Below are 12,184 nucleotides of genomic sequence, written 5' to 3' on the forward strand. Positions count from 1 at the left end.
TGGTTTAACTGTCTAGTTCTACCAAATATTCTAGGAATAATTAATAGCAATCCTGCTCAAACTCTCCCAAAAAATTGAAGAGGAGGGAACACTGTCTAACTCATTCTATGAGACCACCATCACCCTAATATCAAAGCCAGCTAAAGATTCTGTGAGAAAAGAATATTATGAACCAATTATTCTTATGAATTTAGATATAGAAATCTTCAGTAACATAATAGCAAACTGAATCCAATAGCACATGAAAAGAATCACATACCATGATCAAGGGGGATTTGTTTCATGTATGCCAGGGTTGTTTAAGATAAAAATCAATTAATGTCACAAACTGCATTGTAAAAATAAAGAGAAAAAACACAGGGACATCTTAATAGATGCAAATAATGCATTTGACAAAATCCAGCATAATTTCTTGATAAAAACACTTAAAATAAGAATTTCCTCAACATGATAAAGGTCACATATTAAAAATCTGTTAACATCATTCTCAATAGTGAAAGAATGAAAGCTTTCCCTCTAAGATTTAGAACAAGACAAGGATGCCCACAGTCACCACTGTTATTCAACCTGGTGCTGGAAGTCCTAGCCAGGACAATTAGTCAAAAAAAAGAAACATCCAAATTGGAAAGGAAAAAGTAAAAAAGTTTCACTATTTGCAGATGTGTAAAACCTATATATAAGACTTCATGATAAATCTATAGCAAAGCTACTAGAAGTAATAAACACATTCAGCAAAGTGGTGGGGTACAAGGTCAACATGAAAAGAAAATCAGTGTTTCTATACACTAGTAATGAGCAATCTACATAGGAAATCAAGAAAACATCCATTTACAATAGCAACTAGAAGAATCAAATATCTAAGAATAAATTTTACCAAGGCTATGAAGGACTTAAACATGGAATGGTTTTACAAATGGATAAAGAGCACAGGAGAAGATGCCCAATACAATTAGCTATTAAGGAAACACAAGCCAAAACCTCAATGAGGTACCATTTTACACCCACTGGAATTGTTATTATGAAGAAAACATAAAACTGCAGGAGTTGAATAGGGTGTGGAGAAATAGAAACACTCATTCATTGCTGGTGGGAATGTAAAATGGTACAGCTGCTGTGGAAGACAGTTTGTTGTCAGTTCCTCAGAAAGCTAAGTGTAGAGTTACCTATGACCCAGGGATCCCATTACTTGTGTATATCAAACAGATATACACACCAATATCCCTAGAAGCATTAGTCACAATTGCCAAAAGATAGAAGCAACCCAAGTGTCTATCAACCAATGAATAGATAAACAAAATGTGGTATGTACTTACAATGGAATACTATTCAGCATTAAAAAAGATCTGATTCACAGATGAACCTTGAAGATAACATGTTGAGTGAAATAAGCCAGACTCAACGGGAAAATATTGTGTGGTCTCACTGATATGAAATAATTAAAATAAGGACACTCATAGAGTCAGAATCTAGAATGTAGGTTGCCAGGGGCAGGGGGGAGGGTAGGGGGTGGGGTGTTAAGGCTTAAATTGTACAGAATTTCTGTTGGGGTTACTTATAAAGTTTTGTTAATGGATAGTAGTGTGGTAGCACAACATTGTGAATGTAATTAACACTACTGAATTACATATGTGGATGTGGTTTAAAAAGAAAAGAAAGTCTGAAAAAAAATGGTGTGGTGAGGACAGCAATGTGTACGCACTGGTACATTCCCGGATGTTCCTAATTCCCAGCAGGGGCTCTGTTGTAGGCATAATTGCCTTCTTTCTGCAAAGTCTCACATCAGGCAACCCCTTTGTTGACGCTGGACATCCAAAAGTGTGGAGGGAAGAGAGGAATGAAATGCAGAGGACAATGTGGCAGAAGAGAACAGGCTTTCCCAAGACAGGAAAGCTTTCCCTTAAGCTGGGTAGATACAGCTGTTGAGAAACTGGTTTCTGTCACGAGCCCCCGTCCCATGAATAAATTCAGGAATAACTAGGACACCCTTATCTCAAGCCATAGAAACCACTTCCTAGTTTGACCATGTTCAGGAAATTACCACACATTGCCAACTATTGCTCAAAAGCAAAGGTTCTACTGAAAAGAACGTAATGATTTTTTAAAATCGCGGGCCCGGCTTCTTTCCTCCACCTCCCTATTCCCCATTTTTGTTTTTGATGTTTTCTCCCCTGGCAGTTTCATATGAAGAAGACAGTAAGAACAATAACAACAGAGGTTAACATAGAAAATAATGGAACAGAAAGAAATGAAGCCTTAACTATTTGGAGATAACGTGAAATTTTTTTACACAGAAAACCCAGAAAAGTAATGTAATTAGTAAGAGATTTTACCAACCTTGGATATAAATAATATCAATTTACAAAAAAAAAAAAATCAATGCAATTTATATACTAGAGAAGCATAGTTTAAAAAATTAATTTTAAGAGCAATCAAAATAGAACGATCAGAAAAAATCAAACAACATTTGTTCAATGCTTTCAAGAAAAATACATTAAACCTTTTGAAATATGTTAAATAGAGGACTACACCAACTGCATGGAAAGTTAGATTTTTAGATTTATTTCATCAAGGTGCTCCTTCTTCTCCACTCTAATGATAGATTCAATCTGATTAATCCACCCCAAGTTTTTTTGAGGAACTTGACAAATGAATCCACAGTGTGTAAGAAGCACAAAAGATAAAGATCACCAAGACACACATGATAAAAACAAATAAAAATGTGCAGAGACTTGCCTACCAGGTATCAAAATGACTTACAATGCAAGAACAGTTGAGACAGTGTGGTGCTGCTTCAGAGAATGACCAATTAATTGGTGGACTAGTCTGGAGAGCCTGGAAATAGTTACACAAACCGGTATGTGCATTTGCTGTATGACAGAAATGGTTTTAGGAACAATGGAGAAATGGAGGACTACTTAAATAATTAGACTGGAACAGGTTGATTCTTTCTCTGTGTGAAAGAAAAAGCATTGCCTCTGGTTGGAATACAACCTGAATGTGAAAGCCAAAACAGAACAAAACAAAAAACATTGAAAACTTTTTTAGAGAATAGCATAAGAAAGAACACTTTTTCATTTCAGTATAGGGAAACATTTCTCAATGAATAGATTTTTAAAACACTAACAATAAAGGAAAGTATGAAATTCAATTACATTAAAATTCAGGAATTTGGTTTATCCAAAACACTATAGAACAAAAATGAAAAACCACATTTTCCGAAAGAAAGTATTTGTAATGCATATATTTGACAGTCTGTATCTAGAAATGTAAAGATAGTCTATGCAGGGCAAACCTAAAGAAAAGAGGGCAAAAACATGGACCTGCTTCTCTCTTGTTAGGTTATGTGGATGGCTAATAATATTAAAAGAAGCTCAATCTCTTTCCTAATTAGAAAATACAAAATGAAACTATGATGACATATTATTTCATACTCAGTAATTGACAAAAATGAAGAAGGTTAATGCTGCCAAATTTAGCAAAAAATGTAGAATAAGGAAACCCTTTAAACACGGACACTCACAACACATGGTTAGTTCACTGTGTGTAGAGGGTACAGTGCTTATCTGGATGCGGTGGTAAGACTGGCAAAGAGAAGTAGTGGCCTTCGTAGGCCTTGGATGACATTGGGTTTTATCCAAGGCAGTGTGGGGCAGCTCAAGCATTTTAAGGAGAGAGTGACATATCAGATTTATATTTATAAAGAAAATAGGAGGCAGCGACAGGGACAAAGAAAAGGGCAAGAGAAGAGATAATTGTCAGCATCACAGTGAAGAGCAAAGTTTAAAAAATGAAAAACTTAACAATTGTTAGTATAAAAGCAATAGTACCTTTTTCAACTTAAAGCCTTAATAAAGTTGCAAGCATTTTATTACTAATTATAAAATTATATTATTATGTAACAGAAGTAATGAAAAATCCCTGAAGCAGTTTTTAATCATGTTCTTGTTTTCCAAAAATAAATTATTTGGTTAGAGACTCGTAACTAATTTAAGAATTTTAATTGATGAGTTATGGCCTGAAGGATTTTTCACCCTAGTACAAAATAAACCAATTATGTAATTAGTAATAATTTAATGATTCAAGTGACAATTTTTCAAAGTATTGCGTTTAATAGGTTTTCTTGATTAAGTATATTAAGATTTGTATTATTTTTAAATTTTTATTTTGAAACTATGAGGCATCTCTTGCAACCTATAAAGCTCAAGACAAACCCCCTCCTGGTGGAGCTCCAGATAGACTTAATGGATAAAGAAAATGACATAATTATTGGCTTCTTTTGTTTTCCTTAATCATAAAAATCAATACAATTATTTCCTCTAATTTCTTAACGTTCATTTGCTTTTATATTTTGTAGACATCCTGCTTTATTATAAGATTTTGGTAATATCTTAGAGTCTGTATGCAAGCAGCCAAGCACACTATTTGAGATTTTTATCTTACCAACTTTTTCTTACACCATGTTAAGTACTTCGCCATCTTGAGCATTTTGGCTTTGTCATCTAGCTATGGTCTGAAATAGGAAAGGATGTCCAAGGGTATCCTCTTTATCACCAGGGAAGATCTCTTATCAAATCTCCACAGCGACGTTATTCACATGTCATGAGCCAGAACAGAGTGCCATGTCCAGGAAAATCATGACATGGCACTGAAGCTAGGCACACGCCTTCACAAACAAAATTGGGGTTTTTGGATAACAAGGGAAAACAGAGTGGTCAGCTATCTGCAGTAGCAATGATGTTGGCATGTGGGAGAGAGGGCAAGTCTTATGTGCACCCCTTGCTAAGTAATAAGTTTTCCATACATTAGTGTATAAGGACAGGGGAGATCTGGCATTTGAAAAATATTACTGCTTCACATTGCCTTTCTCCTATTATTTTTAAATGTTAACATTTTTAACATGTTTTATATCTTTAAATGCTTAAATGTTAATTCATTTAAAAACCTGAATTCAATAAAAACAGCATTTGTAAAATCAAGTTGGAAGACAGAAACTATATGCAACTCTTCAGAAGCTCCTGTTTTTAATTCATTCAATAATTGTATTATAGTGCATTGGTATTTGGAGAGTGTGGATATAGATAAAAGTGAAATGTTTCAAGAAGAGAGATGCATATCTTCTGAGCAGAACAGAACTTTGGAAATCTTAATTCTTAGTACCAACTAAAAAGAAGTGTAATGAAAAAGAAAACTTGGAAATTCTCCTGTGATCTTAGATGAATAGGTACTGATATCAGGAAGCATTGCCTGTATTATGTTTATGGTTGTTTTTGCAATCCTTAGGTGCAGAGAGAGTTTCTTGCAACTCCTTAGCTCACACAGTATATTCGTAAGTCTACTCAATGCTCTTCCTTCTGCATTTATCTTTATTTTATTCATTGTACAGACATATTTAAATATGAATCATATTCCTTTCCTCTATTATTTTCAAGGCTAAATTTTTGTGATGCATCTAGTTCTATGAAATGTTTGTAAGTTCATTGTTTCTGCTATATTGCATTGACTCCATTTTACTTATGTGTTCTCCATATAGTGCTGTTAGGAAGCCTGTAACTACTCACTGTAATAAAGAATGATGGGATAACATACTCATAATTGGGGTCAATACATATATCAGTATATCAGTCAGGATATGTTGGGAAAACAGAAGCCACTCTGTGTATTTAGAGGGGTACAGGGTTTAACCGAGGGAATTAGACATTAATAAAATCCTTGGAAGGGTTTGAGGACTAGTGTAAAGAAGACTTAACTCTTGAGTCTCCTGGAAGTTCAGGATCTGGGGGAGATACAAATACCGTCAGTGTCCATGGGTAGGTGACTCAGAGGAACACATCTGGAGGTTGCTGAAACCTCATATCTGCTGACACCCACCGTTGCCTGCTGCAGTCACCTGTGCCCCTTCTACCTGCCAAATCCCACGTGAGAGCTTCTGGTTGGAGGAATCTAAACCAGAGCAAGGATGGCAATAAATTTTGGAAAATTTATTCTTGCACTTCTATTTTCTGTGATATGGGGATGAATATAGAGGATAGTGAAGATCAAAGCTAATTTCCTAAAATCGATATCTAGCGTATTGTGTTTAAGTTTGACTAATTTAGATAAATGTTCAATAATTGAATTCTATGACTGATTGGCACTTTATACACTCATAGTAGAGCCTAAAATTCACCTCTTATATCCTTTCCATTACTCGAAATGGTACATATTTCTGCCATTCCCGGGAGGGTTAAAGACCTTGCAATATTTTTTTTAAGATTTATGCATTTATTTATTTCTCTCCTCCCCCTCCCCACCCTGGTTGTCTGTTCTCTGTGTCTATTTGCTGCATCTTGTTTCTTTGTCCTCTTCTGTTGTTGTCAGTGGCATGGGAATCTGTGTTTCTTTTTGCTGCGTCATCTTGCTGTGTCAGCTCTCTGTGTGTGCGGCGCCATTCCTGGGCAGGCTGCACTTTCCTTCGCACTAGGCGGATCTCCTTATGGGGAGCGCTCCTTGCACGTGGGGCTCCCCTACGCAGGGGACACCCCTGCATGGCTCGGCACTCCTTGCGCGCATCAGCACTGTGCGTGGGCCAGCTCCACATGAGTCGAGGAGGCCCAGGGTTTGAACTTTGGGCCTCCCATGTGGTAGACAGGTGCCCTAACCCCTGGGCCAAGTCCGTTTCCCTGCAATTGTTTTTTAATCTGAATTTTTCTAAAGTCTAGTACATTAGCTTATCTCTTCATATACTTGTTAGCCATTCAAGCTTATATTTTTGTCTACTCATTCATATTCTGTGGCAGTTTTGCACTGGTTTTCCTAATTATTTTATTTAATTTAGAAGTTCATAGTATTTTTAAGTTATTAACACTTTTGCCATTTTAGATATTTATAAACACTTTCTTTCAATCACTTTTGTCTCTTAACATGATTTAATATCTACTGAATAAGAATCATAAGTCAATGATTATAGTTTAAAATTTTTTTTGGTCTTATTCAAAAATATTTCTCTAGCTTTTGATAGAGAAAGACTCCCACTTTTTCTTCATTTATCTTCATATTTTTACCTGTAAGAAACTCTTAATGGGCCCTTAATATTGTGACTTTGAATAAAACACAAATCACAATGACTGCTTTCCTCTGCTCAATAATAATGTGACTGTCTATTTTATGCAATAGAATATTTTTACTTCCTTTATGGCATCATAGTGTGTTATTGCAGTTTCAGGTATTTGCCTATGAAGTTTATTTAAAGTGTGTTGAATAATTCAGGGTTGGTTGGTTGGTTTATGATTAATGGTATCAATAAGAAGACTTTGCTTTCATCCTCTTTATGCTCTGTGATATTTTGCTGGTTAACACCTTTGCTTAATAATCTGTAATTGGACACAGTGAGTTATCCCTCCCCTCAAAATGGAGGATGATTTCACTGCATTCTATATGTTCCACCATTGTTGACCCTTAGAGAAGAGAAATACCCATCAAATTTCTTTTTCCTAGAAAAGAGTAATTTTCTGATGTAGGAATTAACTAAAATCAAGCTTTCCCCAATTGGCAGGAAGAGAGATGCCATGTTTTGTCCCGGTAATAGCACTAAGGACTTTCAGTCCCCACTCTTGTGCATGCAGCACCTTGGGATTGGGTGAGACGCTCGGGTACTGGTTAATGCACCTGCAGTCTATACACTGATTACTCTTCCAGGAGGCTAGGAAGCCAGAATTAAGTAAAAATATTACTAGAAAGTGTTGAAACCACAAGATGTGTTTTATTCCATGGACAGAAGTAAAGTTGAATTAACATCTTTTATTTTACTATTTGGAATTCATTATTATGCTTTTACAACAAGAAAAAAAAAAGACTAGAGAATTGGTGGCTCTCAATGGGTTAGGGCAGTCGAGTATGTCAAGCCCTCAACACTGTTGCAAGTATCTGTGAATATGGCCCTTCAAAGTAATGAAGATTGTCACTTTGGGTGCTGTGGGGAGGGGGACAGAGGTATTGAATAGATGGAATCAGGATAAGTGTGTGGCAATGGAAGTGTTCCACAAGATCATGCAATGATGGATATAGGACATGATGAATTACACCAAAAATGTATAAAAGTCTATTGGCTAAAATGTAAACCACAATGTAAAATATAAGATAACTAAAAATTTAGGAAATTGTATAGTCTGAAATATAAACCATAATGTAAATGAAAATGAAACCTTGGTTGAAAGCTATGTTTCAATATCTGCACATCAGCTGCAGCAAATATAACATGAATATGTAAAAATATCATGGCTGGGGAAGGGACAAAGTGTTTGATGCTGGATATGTGGGAGTTGTATATGTGAAATACTGTGATCTAAAACTTTTGTGAAGACAAAACTAATAATTAGGTAAAAAAAAGGATATAGACACTGAGGAAGAAATGAAAGAAATTAACTTGCCACTGTACATACAGGGCAACACCTATTGCAGTGATGAAAGGCAAAACATCAAGAACAAAGCTTTTTCATTTTTTCATTTTTTGATACCCCAATTTATTTTTACTTTATTTAATTTCTCTAAATTAGTATGTATTCTATATCTAACCTTTAAACCCATCACTATATTCCACTTTACTATTAATGGAACCTGGCAATATATTAAGCTTCATTATTGAAGGTTCAACTATGGCAGGGGAGGAACACTGGTGTGGGGTGTTATTGATGGGGGGCACATGGTTGGGAGGGAGTTCTCCAGGGCATGTATACAGGGTACATAAAAATGTTTGGATATTTTCATAGTGGTTACAGTTAAAAACGACAACTGAGGGAGTGTGGAATTCTAAGCCAGGGGAGCTCTATCACATTCCCCAATGGAACAACAATGATCTTCCAAGTGCAATGGCAAAGACCAATAAAGAAGGATGGTCCAACAATGAGCCCTTGATACTGATGACTATGCTCATGAGCCTGTGTGCCTGATATATGAACTAGGCCTAGAGCTTGCAGGGTGCCTAAGACTTCCCTCCTGAAAGTCTCCATGTTGCTCAGATATGGCCACTCTCTAAGACAAACTCAGCATGTGAATGCATTACCTTCCCCCAAGTGTGGGACATGACTGCCAGGGATGAGCCTGGCACTGAGAGATTACTACCAAGCACGAGCTGATGATGTAACTAAAAAAAGACCTTGTATAAAAGTGTCATTTCAGACCAGCAGAATATCTCAGCCTTCATGTAATACCAGGTGTTAAAAACTGCTTTTTGACCTTGAATAAAAGGGGGAAATGAAAAGGACAAATGAGTTTATATGGCTATGAGTCTCCAAAAAAAGAGTCAGGAGGTCATCAGAGGGGTTGTGCTTATGCATGCCTCAGCAGGATCCCAGAGATAGTCAAAGCAGATACAACCCCAGGTATTGGTTCTCCTGAGGGCTACAGAGACCCACAGATACTATAGTCATGGCAGATGACTCTGGAGTTCAGTGCCATGTCAGTTGGCCCTATTTGGAGTTTGTGTTCCTGAGTGCGATGGACTAGGACTCAGATGTTACCTTTCTACACATGCCTCTTTTTTTACTTTTACTGGACCTGTGGTTGGCACTGGGGTTGGTGTATACTCAGGAGACTTGAACCTCTGGACTGTCCAAGTGACAGTCAGGCCCTAAGCCTCAGCAGACTTACAATTCCTACCCTCTGGTTTATTGGACTTACCCTGGCCAGTCAACAGGGAGGTGAAGAAGGTCAAGCACTACACCAGAGAGCCAAGAATGCTTATAGCTGCAAGTAGGAAAATTGCATCCATCATCTTTGTGGAATCTAAACCCTCTCTCGATACATAAGTGGAGTGGACATAACCATCCCAGGGTCCACAGGATGGAGGAATAGAGTATGGATTAGAGTAGACTTACTGATATTTTACTATGGAACTATTGTGATTAGTAATAGAAGAAATTGTAGCATTGATGTGGAGAAAATGGCCATGGTAGATGCTGAGGGTAGGGAGAGGGAAGAAGAGATATGATGTAGGGCATTTTCAGGACTTGGAGTTGTCCTGGGTGGTACTGCAGGGACAGACCCTGGACATTGTATGTCCTGGGTGGACTGGGGGAGAGTGTAAACTACAATGTAAACCATTATCCACGTAGTGCAGCAGTGCGCCAAAACGTATTTACCAAATGCAATGAATGTCCCATGATGATGAAAGAGGTTGTTGATGTGGAAGGAGTGGGGTGAGGGGGGTGGGAGGGTACATGGAGACCTCTTATATTTTTTGAATGTAGCATTTAAAAAAAAATAGAGAGAGAACAAACAAACAAACAAAAATACTGCAGGTTTTCATAGTCTTTCCATTAACTTCAATCCCCAGAGAATTTAAGATTGTGACATGAGTAGAGGCACTGTACCTTTGGTAAAGTAAGCACAATTTTGCCTCTTAAAAATATGCAAAAAGAAATCTTGACTGCACAAACAAGCTGCCCTGCTGTATACGTGAGTCAAGGAAAATGTCAATAAGCTCATCATTGTGTAAATCTTAGAACAAATCAGTAAGCCTATTTGGTACTTATAAGGTTTATCGACACTACTAGTGATATTTGCAGTGATTTGACTGCCATAAACAATTTGTATTGAGGATACTGTTTATCAGTAGAAAGAAAATGCCTAATTCCACTAATTGTCTCTAGTTCTGCATCTAGTAACTGTACAGTTCATACATGCTAATAATTTTATTATCAGCTGCTGCTGAGTTAATTAAAATTCATGTCTACAAGCATAGACCAAAATACAAATATGTATTCTGATCAGCTTTTTATATCTTAATTAAAAAAAAAAGAAAGGCCAAATTAAAGTTTCATTAAATTCCCCAGAAGGTATAAGCTAGTAAGAAAGATGAATAAACAAAATTAATGTATGGCAAGGTCCAAAGAAGTTGTAAAATAATTATGACAATAAGATAAGAGTTAAGAATGACATCAGTCCATTCTTTTGGGTTGAAAACACAATTTTTAAAAAAATTCATTGTTCATTCTTTGATTGAAGGAACATATCCCAAAAGACTTCTCTGAGATACTTTTTATCTGAAATCAGCTAAGATATATTATGAATTGTTTTGCAGTCCCCAAAGGCAACCTGAAATATATTTTCTTTTAAATCTGTTTTTACTGTTTGAATTCAATGGAATAGATTCAGTCCTGAGCAGTGGTCTCTTCTGCTTTGCTTCCTGTGTGCAAGAGGAAAATGGTATATAATAATGTACCTGCATTCAGCAACAGTCATCTGAGTTTTAAAGTTTTATTATTTGCCACTGCAATCATTAGTAGCAATGAACATATACGGGGCAGTATTTTACAAGTAGTAAAGTCACAGTAATTTTAGCTACTTTCAGTTGTGTTATTAACAAAGAAATTAAGATGTTAATATGACTAATCTTAACTGGCTTTTATTTAAGGAGAGTGATACTGGGGCCAAACTGAAATGAGAAGTCTTGCTAATGCTTTCAATTTATTTCTTTAGTATTCAAGCTGCCTAGACTATCTCAATTGGGAATTGGTAAGTGTTGTCTTGAGATAACATACTATGCAGGGCATATGCCATCAGAAGAATGTAGCTAACACAGCTTTTTTATACTGGTGTCAGTAAGACTACCTAAAAGGATCAAATAAGAATAAAAATGTTGGTTTTTGTTAATCCAAAAAAAAAAAAGGTTGCTTTTTGTTAATCCAATGTGAACTCAGTATAGGTAAGATGACTTTAATTTTAAAAAGTGAAAAGGTGAGGGCTCTGTAATGTGCTTTATGTTTTAAGAATAAGTTATTCTTAAAAGTAAGAATACAATGTTTATATATATGTTTACATGTATATGTAAATGTTATGTATACATTGTATATGCATATATATACACACACAAATATTTCTTTATATTTATATATGGATAAAGTACCAGAAATTGGATTCCTGAGTGCTAGTATTCTTTATAATAACAACACACAGAAAAGTGTAATAAGAGGACCTGTTTGCGAAACAACTTCTCCTGCCAAAAAAAATAAAGAAAAAATCCCTCAAAACTCTTAGTACTATTGACCTCAACTTAATTTCAGCCAACTTTAACTACCAAATTAAGGATCAGTTTTTCATTCTTATCTAGTCAACCTCTTTGAACTTGACCTTTTACACATGCCCTTCTTCTGGGAATTCTCTCCTTTGGATGTCCTTGACATTCTCTTAACTGTTCTCCTCTGACCTA

Source organism: Dasypus novemcinctus, chromosome 27 (genome assembly GCF_030445035.2).
Source record: "Dasypus novemcinctus isolate mDasNov1 chromosome 27, mDasNov1.1.hap2, whole genome shotgun sequence".
NCBI classification, from domain to species: domain Eukaryota; kingdom Metazoa; phylum Chordata; class Mammalia; order Cingulata; family Dasypodidae; genus Dasypus; species Dasypus novemcinctus.